This window comes from Nanorana parkeri, unplaced genomic scaffold, assembly GCF_000935625.1.
Source record: "Nanorana parkeri isolate BGI_ZX_2015 unplaced genomic scaffold, ASM93562v1 scaffold709, whole genome shotgun sequence".
NCBI classification, from domain to species: Eukaryota; Metazoa; Chordata; class Amphibia; order Anura; family Dicroglossidae; genus Nanorana; species Nanorana parkeri.
Genome location: NW_017306977.1, coordinates 474,854 through 484,002, shown reverse-complemented (window position 1 = coordinate 484,002; position 9,149 = coordinate 474,854). Strand labels below are relative to the sequence as shown.

General features: G+C 37.8%; 1 pseudogene; it reads left to right on the top strand.

Moving 5' to 3' along the window:
* The first annotated feature begins 1,794 nt into the window (after positions 1–1,794).
* Positions 1,795–2,462, top strand: LOC108793003 (annotated as a pseudogene).
* The last annotated feature ends 6,687 nt before the right edge of the window (positions 2,463–9,149 follow it).

Here is a 9,149-nt window from a genome sequence, read left to right as displayed (position 1 = left end):
AGGTAATGCCACTCCCAGAGCAACACAGAGTTGGTAGCTTCAAATTATTCTGCATTGCTGTACAATGTATCACTGAGATTTGTAGTCCTCTATAGTTGATGTTATTCCACATTGCTGTATCATGTGTTGCTGGGATTTGTAGTCCTCTATAGCCAGTGCCATTCTGCATTGCTGTATAATATATTGCTAGGATTTGTAGTCCTTCTACAGCTTGGACCTTATTTTTTGACAGTGCCTCTCTGGAGACTAGACTCTGGATCCACCCCTGGAACAGCGACAACATATTTGAGGGCATTGTCAAAAGTTGATTAAAATATGTTAGCATGATACATGTATACATTATATAGCAATACAGAATACCACCAACTATAGAAGACTACAAATCCCAGCAATACATTATACAGCAATGCCGAATAATATGAAGCTACATGCTCTGTACTCTGGGTCTCAGGAGGCTGTGTGGGATCTCAGGAAGGCTGTGCAGGGTCTCCCCAGGGCGGTGTGCGGTCTCACCAGGGCTATAATTGGTCTCACTAAAGCTGTGTGTGGTCTCACCAGGGCTGTGCATAGTCTCTCCAGAGCTGCGTGCAGTTTCACCAGGGCTGTTCTGTCTCATCAGGGCTGTAATGTCTCACCAGGGCTGCGTTCTGTCTCACCAGGGCTGTGCGGTCTCACCAGGGCTGTGCGGGCGAGTACGGGACTCCCCAGTGCTGTGCCGCGTCTCACCATGGTGGGTTCGGGCGGCAGGAAGGAGGAGGAGGAAGAGATCTTCAGCTGGTGCATCCCCAGTATATAGAGAGAGAGAGATCCCCCATAGCAAAGAACTACATATAACTATACATTTTCTCCAATTTTACACAGACATTCTGACAGAGCAGTGAATGTTTTCTACTGCCATGATTCAACAGAAACTGATGATCTTAAGTTATCAAGTTAATATTTCATCCATGGATACCAGAGTGGTAATGGCTAAATTTGCCAGCTGAGAGAATGAGCACATGTGCAGGCATTTGCCTGACACAACTTCTGCTGTCATGGCCTATTAAAACCAGTTTACGAGTGCATGTCGAATTTGATGAATATGTATGTGACCTCTTTCATAGCTATCACTCATTGGACTCCAGCCCCAACGGCAGTGAAACAGCACCTCTCATTAGACACAGCTTGAGTTACAAGCATCTTATGCTAATATTTCTTACAACTTTAGGGGATTTATGTTTCAATAATGCTATTAAAAGAATGCAAATTAAAATATTTTTATCAAAATAATTATTTTAATTATTAAAGACCTACATCCATCTGTCCATTTTATCAAATGTTTACATTACCATGTTAAATGTTCTATCTGTTGATGCTGGGAGCCAAGAAAACAAATGGACTTGGGCATATACTCAAATTAAAGAGTAAGCACATGGATTTAAGGCAGATAAAAAGGCATACAATTCCAAAGGCAATGCATAATCAGAATATTTTTATGGAGGCCAAGTGAAAATAAAATGTTTGACAAATTGCAATATATACATAAAAGAATACAAAATAGCATCTGCACTGATAATAACAAACACAATGAAAATAAAAAATATACAAATATATTTTTTTTTTTTATCGTAAAGTGTAAATACATTTTCAAAAAAGAGAGATGGAAAAGGGCTCCCAGGAGCTTTTACCCATCATGTGCTAGTATGCATTATGTCTTATCTGTCAAAGTGATCTCCTTCCCTCACCAGCACTCCCATATTTCCTCTGATCTTCTCACAGGTTTGAAGTCATGGCCGCTTGATTGGCCAGGCCTAGATGACGTAATTCCCTTGGATGAGCACGGTAGTTACTTTGTCTTGGCTTGTAAAGCTCAGTGTACACTAAAGAAAAGTGCTGACAGGCAGGAAGAAAAGATCAAAGACAGAAAAAACTTACACAGTCTCTTCTGTCATGAAAATCCTGCCTGTCTGCACGTTTTTCAAAAAAATACATTACTTCAACTTAAATGTGTAAGAAATATCCTGCAAATGATATGTAAATACAGTGGGGTGGGTGTTTTTCACAGTTGTCACAATCAGTTAACCCTGCCTAAGAAATTAAACACAGCAGTTTCTGGAGTGCCTGTAGATGGGAAGTGGCTGCTATGAGGCTGCTGGCTAAGATGGTTATGGCCCCTAAAAATTCGCCAAGCCTACTGCAAGAAATATGGGAAGCATCAGCCTCGCAAAGTTACCCAGCACAAGAAGGGAAAAGATTCTCTCTATGTCCAAGAAAATAGACAATATGACCACAAACAGAGGGGATATGGTAAGCAAACCAAGCCAATTTTCTGCAAAAAGGCCAAGACAACCAAGATGATTGTGTTCTGGCTGGAGTGTGTCAACTCAAACTGCCAATCAAAGCAGATGTTGGTTAGAAACAGATGCAAGCACTTTGAACTTGGATGAGACAAGAAGAGACATGGACCAGTTATCCAGTTCTAAGCATCCCTTACGCTAAGCTCCAGCATCACTTTCAAAACAAATACAATCGCCAACATTTGATGTTAAAAAATATATATATAACACCTGTAAAATACAGCTTCTACTTGGATTGTTGACAAAAAGGGGCTGGTTTACTAAAGGGATATATGCTGTTCAGTTAAAGTTCACTTAGATGTGTTCACTTTGAATACCTAATGAAGTGCCAGGGAATTTAAAATCATGAGAACACAGGTTCACTTTGCTCACTAGACTGAAAATTCACTTTTCTAAGTAAACAGTCTCTATTAATTTAATAAATCAGCCTGCTGGGACTTATGTATAAAAATGCAATGAAATAGAACTTTTATATCTCCCAACTTTGACCATGGGTTTATCTCTTAATTAGTGGAAACGCTCAGCAAGTTGGTTGCTATGGGCATCCCTGCCACTTCATTCCATTTTTGTTTGCTCCTCTTTTTATATTTCACCTCAAATATCATGAAGAATGGGGGAGATATTTATAAGATATGGTTCTAATTAGCTTCTAATAAAAAATACACATACCTCCCCTGGAAGTGGTGATTTATAGCTAGAGCTATATGATATGATTTATGATAATCAACGAAAAGGTTAGACAATAAAAAATGATACATATTGCAAATAAAGAAGCACTCCAATGCCTCAAGAAACACACTGTGACTTTCAAAAACCTTGTTGTAGTTACTTACATAATTGTCTTGCTGTAGTATGACAATTGGCGCAACTTGCAACAAATTCACGTACGTTTTAATAGGGATATATGAATCTGTCACAACTCTGACAGAACTGTAGCACAATTTATTCCAAAATGGACAAGGTCTTATTTACCTCCATTTTTTTAATGACCAATATGGCATTTAAAAAAAATTGTTTTCTCAACATTAGCGATAGATAGCAAAACTATCACAAATAAGAACTGTTTGAATTCACCACACATGCCAATACTAGCAATGAAAATGTGGCATGGGTTTAACAAACTCGGCAAAGCTTTCTAAATACATCCAAATCACCAGAAATGTGTCACACATGTCTTATTGAATCACCCCCACAGTTTCACTACTGTGAGGATAATGTGTCTGCGTGTTGTAGAGCAAATGGTTATCCCACTCTCAACCAGTAATTTAATTTAGCACTGCTGATCTTGCAATTCTGGTTATTGACACAAGGGAGGTTACCTTTGGCTGTGACTCTTTCCATTCATATATCTATAAAATAGGTTACAAAGGCTGCTTGTTGGCCCATCACTTGTCTATTGTTAAGACAAAGTCTGCTGTGGTCAGAGGTTGGATTGCCAACAGCTTTGTGTGCAAACACAAAACTCAAGTAATATGTATCAAGAAAGATCTTCCCTTATTTCCAGGACTAGCAATAAGCAAACTAGATCAGAGCAAAAATCTGCACTGTAAATGTATTCTGTTTGCAAGCCATTCATGCTGTCTATGCATTTTGCTGTCAGTACTGATGTAAGCAGTAAAGATATAATGGTATATATATATTTTTTGTCATTATTATGGTTTTATGGTGAATTAGCTTCTGGATAACAGAGCAATCCTCAACATGCACAGACCACAAAGCCAATACAAATGTATGGTTATATTGATGACATATTGCTTTTTCATACACCATTTGTGTATGAATTAATGCAGCTCGTTGTTAATATTAGGCAATACATTGTGGGTAATAGTGAATAAACCAATTCTCTGTAGCCTCATAGTCTTATACGGTGTTACGTTTTGCAATTTACCACCAGAAGTACCCCAGATCATATAATACATTCAATCATAAAATAGCCCAGTTGAAACATACACAATAATGGTGCAAATATGTGTACACATACCCTATCTCTAGCAACTCCTGTTGAAAAAACAGAGATGGGAATTTATCAAAAGTGGAGCAGACGAAATCTGGAGCAGATGTGCATGACAACCAATCAGCTTCTCTCTTTCATGTTCAAATCTTAACTGAACAGACTGAAGAGAGAATCTGATTGGATGCCATGGGCAACTGCTCCAGAATTTGTCTGCTCCAGTTTTGATAAATTCCCCCTCCCAGAGAATACTGTATTTGGTTGACTAATATCTAGCTAGTTGAATGCAATGACCAGCACAAAAATAAAAAATATAATTATATAATGCATTTTATAATTGGTAATACTAGATTTCACCAGCAAGGTGCCTTTGCTGGCCATTCTGTAACCACAACACCAGAGCAACCTGAGAGTAGAAGAAGATGAAGGGAATGCAACAGCAAGGATAGTCCTATAGATGTAGAAGATTATGCTCTTGCTATGGGGCCCAGAAGCAAGGGGCCCAACACTGTGTTTATAAGGTGTATTATGCATCTAGCAATAGTATGTAGCAAAAAAAAATGAATTTATGTTAGCTTACACACAGAAAAACAGAATATAACAGTACAGGGCTTTGATGGTTGGTCATATTTAATTGTGCCACATTATTAATTAATAAACTGACATTATTTTTTTTAGTCTCAACTGTTTTTTATTGTAAATTGCAATTACCAAAGTTCAAATACGATAAACGCACTCAAAGAACATACTGTATATAAAAGTGCAATACGATCCAAAATAGAGGGGGCTCTAAAGTAAAAAAGAAACTGCCCAAGTGCCCCAAGATACAGGTAATAATAATATAGTATGAAGTATAATGAAGCAGGGCCTGTATGCAAGCGTACTCACAAAAACAGGCACCAAATTCATTGTTGCTTAGTTACCAAACAGTAAGTGAACAGAAGAAACAAAGAAAGGAGCTGAAAAAGAAAAAAAAACAAATAAGAACAGCAGAAGAGGGGAGAGGAGGGAGAGGAAGGCAACCCGGGGTATCATAACATTTGTCCCACCTCCAATGACATGTAGTTAGTTATCCAGGTCTAGCTCCCAAATTTTATGGAACGTTTGCATAGTATCATGTTGGATGGATGCTATGTACTCGTTCACTAAATACTAAGATATATTTTTTTGACTAGTAAAACACCTGGGGTAGCTGATTTCCAGGCTTTAGATATAACCTCATTGTCCACCATTAATATGAAAGTAATGATTTTATTTTTGCCGTATATACTCCTACCCCACAAGCTGATAAGTCCCAGTTTAGAAGTGCTTACTTTTTACGCAACCTCCCATGATATGCAGAAGAGTACCAGTATCTGGGCATCCCCCGGGACAATACGGTGAAGCCCCCAGTGCAAATCTTGAAGCGTGGCCCAGTGGGAGATTCCTCCATCTACACAGTTTAGCGTAGATGGAGGAATCTGTTGCACTTTTTGCAGCTGACAATAGAAAATATGCAGATAATCTATTGGTGTATGGCCAGCTTTAAAGGTGGGAATAGTGTCTAGCAGGTCTGACCACATCCAGAGGGGTTGATTAACTAAAGGCAAATAGGCTGTTCACTTTGCAAGGGATTTTGCACTTTACAAGGAAATGTTTTTTCAGCTTAGTGAATGAAGTGAAGCTCTGCTGTTTTCCATCATGCAATCATGTGCAAGTAAAAGTACTTTGTTTTATTTTTTTTTGCTTGTGATTCAAAGTGAATTTTCACCATGTTCACTAAGCTAAGGAAAACTGTACAGCCTATTTGCTCTAGTGCATTAACCCCAGTGACTCGACTATTCAACCACTGACTGGGGTAACAGCAGTTGTGCCATTGGCCATCACTGTCTTATGGTGATGATAAATAGTCTTAGATGGTTACATTATTCATAGATGTATTCTATTACAAGTTTTAATTTTAGTGAAAAATATTTGAATGGATGCACATATTTATGATAGACCCATGAGATTATTCTTTGGTGGTTTAAGGGTCAAATACCTTGTTAACACACCCAATCCTGAATGAAATTATCACCTTGAAATTATAGAGCAAAAAAAAAACTTCATAGAAAAACAAATTAAAAATAAATTAGATGATGGGCCAGGTCAGTATGATTGTTAATTAGTGGTAATGGAAATACAATTAGCATAATGAGTTCCAATTAACTGCATAAGAAGAAATATGAATGTGCAGGTTTCATAAATCTCCAGTGTATGGAAAACAAAAATGCATTCAGGAGTGACAAAGCACAACCCCTTTCCATGGAAAAACATGTAATAAAATAGATCGCAAGTAAATACGTTTTGAAAGAAAAGCTCTACCTCTGATGGTCGGAGATTTGGATGGAGCCTTGAAGAGCGGATTTAACCCGTCTGATAACTGAGTCCTTGATTAGCTTGGCTTCTGTTTTAAGCTCCCAAGAAAATCTTACCATCTGTTTCTCCCAACCACAACTGAGCACCAGAACAGAGAACGATAGACATGATACATAAATCAAATGCTGTTATTGTCATTGAAATATCTAAGATTTTTTTTGTCTAGGCTAAGATGGAAAAATCCTGATATAATAAAATCAATTTATAAGTACATTTCCAACAGGGTTTACAGAAAAAAATATAGAGCTTGATTTTATTTTATTGTTTAAAGAGACACTGTTACCTTATCAATGCAGGTGAGGGCAGATTTAATAATACTGAAAGGTACTTTAACACGTTAAAGCTCAAATTATATTTTAGTATTTCCAAGTTATAGATGTTAAGTTTGTAGGGTTATACATTACATATCACAAGTAGAGATGAGCTTTGGATTCAGGTCAGTCATGAGTTTGGCCTAAACTTGAGCTATTCAAGGTTCACCAAATGGATGAACTGAATAGACAGATTTGGTCAGTTCACCTGCCCAAACCTGGCTGCTTTACCGGGAAGTAATTTATTTAGTGGCAGTATTACTACTGCCACCAAATGAATGACTTCCTGCTTGCTGGGTTGTTTCACATTGTAAGTCAACTGTTGAGGATCCCGGCTGATGTAATTTACTATATATGGTCAAGACCATACATAGTCAGTGATGTCAGCCAGGTTCCCCGGGGCTCTGGTTCACATTCCAATTCCAATCCAAATATCATTTGTTATGAGAGCTCATGGGAGAGGATCGTCAACACGGATTATCGGGGAGCCATTTATTGTGACTGATGATGAAAATATAACACTGGACATGATTGACATTGGAATCATGTAATTTTTTCCTTTAAAAAAAAAAGACTTTTGAAATGGTTTAACCACTTGAAGTCCGGGGAGTTAAACCCCATTCCCATCCAGGCCATTTTTCATTATTCAGCGCTGCGGTACTTTGACTGACATTTATACCGTCATGCAACGCTTTATTGAAATTAATTTTATTCCCTTTTTTGGGGACAGATAGAGCTTTCTTTTGGTGGTATTTAATCACCACTGGGGTTTTTTTTTTACAATATAAAGGAAAATTTACAGAAAATTAAAAAAAAATTGTTTCCCCCTATATTAAATTCTAAAATATTTATTATTACCCAATTTTTTGGTAAAATATAAAAGACGGGGTCACGTCGAGTAAAAAGACACCAAACATGGCAAGCCTTAAAATTGCGCACATGCGCGAAACCTCAAAAAACGACATTACCCAAAATTGGCCATAGGCGACGCTTTAAAAGCTTTTACCGCTCATCAGTTTAGTGTAATCAGTGATCGATGGCCCTAAAATGATTGCTATCACTCCGACGTTCACGGTGATATGTAAAATGTGTAGCGCAATTGTCGTTTGCGCGCGCTGACGCATCTGACGCCATTCTGTAACCACAACAACAAAGCAACCTGAGAGTAGAAGAAGATGAAGGGAATGCCACTATGTTGGCATGCAAAAAGCAAGGATAGTCCTATAGATGTAGAAGATTATGCTCTTGCTATGGGGCCCAGAAGCAAGGGGGCCCAAAACTGTGTTTATATGGTGTATTATGCATCTAGCAATAGTATGTGGCAAAAAAAACAACATTATGTTAGCTTACACACAGAAAAACAAAATATAACAGTACAGGGCTTTGATGGTTGGTCATATTTAATAGTGTCACATTATTAATTAATTCATTTTTTTTGTCTCAATTGTTTTTTATTGTAAATTGCAATTACCAAAGTTCAAATACGATAAATGCACTCAAAGAACATACTGTATATAAAACCGCAATACAATCCAAAACAGAGGGGGCTCTAAAGTAAAAAAGAAACTGCCCAAGTGCCCCATTACACAGGTAATAATAATATAGTATGAAGTATAATGAAGTAGGGCCTGTATGCAAGCGTACTCACAAAAACAGGCACCAAACCCATTGTTGCTTAGTTACCAAACAGTAAGTGAACAGAAGAAACAAAGAAAGGAGCTGAGAAAGAAAAATAAAAATAAAAATAAGAACAGCCGAAGAGGGGAGAGGAGGGAGAGGAAGACAACCCGGGGTATCATAACATTTGTCCCACCTCCAATGACTAGGTCTGGTTCCCAAATTTTATGGAATGTTTGCATTGTATCATGTTGGATGGATGCTATGTACTCGTTCACTAAATACTAAGATATCTTTTTTTTTTTTACTACTAAAACACCTGGGGTAGCTGATTTCCAGGCTTTAGATATAACCTAATTTGCCACTGTGAATATGAAAGTTATGAGTTTAAATTGAGCTACTGTGCAGTCCGCAAGGCTTACGATTTAGAAAAATTTCCAAAGGGTTTTGCCGTATACTCCTACCCCAGTACCATATGCACAAGCTGATAAGTCCCAATTCAGAAGTGCTTACTTTTTGGGCAACCCCCTCAGATAT